At 44.2% G+C, this 650-nt stretch overlaps 1 protein-coding gene and 1 pseudogene across 1 annotated transcript in view; both read left to right on the top strand.

The window, feature by feature from the left end:
- LOC107707250 (ras-related protein Rap-2c-like) overlaps positions 1-650 on the top strand; it is a 6,863-nt gene that overhangs the window by 4,537 nt on the left and 1,676 nt on the right. The gene's annotated exons all lie outside the window — the stretch shown is intronic.
- The window catches only part of LOC107707193 (ras-related protein Rap-2c pseudogene), a 3,923-nt pseudogene that overhangs the window by 1,597 nt on the left and 1,676 nt on the right, over positions 1-650 (top strand).

The raw sequence follows: 650 nt of genomic DNA, 5'->3' as shown, positions 1-650 counted from the left end.
CAACAAATCAACCTTCCTTTAGCAACTTCCCCTGAAAATTAGTTGGCAACACTGGTTTCACTTGGATGTACGTCACAATACAGAAGAAAAGAACTTCCATTTCTTCCATTTCATTGCAACTTTAAGTTCATTTCTCCATAAACTGACTTATTTGGAGACCTGTTTCTTATCATTCTTATCATACATTACCTTCTCTCTCTGCTCTGCAGGACATCAGACCCATGCGGGACCAGATCGTTCGTGTGAAGCGCTTTGAGAAGGTGCCTCTGATCTTGGTGGGGAATAAGGTGGACCTGGAGTCCGAGCGGGAGGTGGCGGGCTCTGACGGACGAGCGCTCGCACAAGAGTGGGGCTGCCCCTTCATAGAGACCTCGGCCAAGAGCAAGAGCATGGTCGATGAGCTGTTCGCTGAGATTGTGAGGCAGATGAACTACACCACTTTACCCGAGAAGCAAGAGCAGTGCTGCACCGCATGCGTTGTGCAATGAGCGTCCTGGCCTTACTTTCAGTCCAGGTATGAGAATGCAAAGCCGTGAGGAGGAAAAAACAAACCAACATTCAAACTTTCTAGTGCATTCACATGTCATGATGCTTGATTTTTCCAATATATAATATATATATATATATATATATATATATATATATATATA

Source organism: Sinocyclocheilus rhinocerous, unplaced genomic scaffold (assembly GCF_001515625.1).
Source record: "Sinocyclocheilus rhinocerous isolate Xijiao unplaced genomic scaffold, SAMN03320098_v1.1 scaffold174, whole genome shotgun sequence".
Classification (NCBI taxonomy): domain Eukaryota; kingdom Metazoa; phylum Chordata; class Actinopteri; order Cypriniformes; family Cyprinidae; genus Sinocyclocheilus; species Sinocyclocheilus rhinocerous.
Note: the sequence above shows the minus strand (reverse complement) of the source record. Positions and strands in the feature narration are given on the sequence as shown.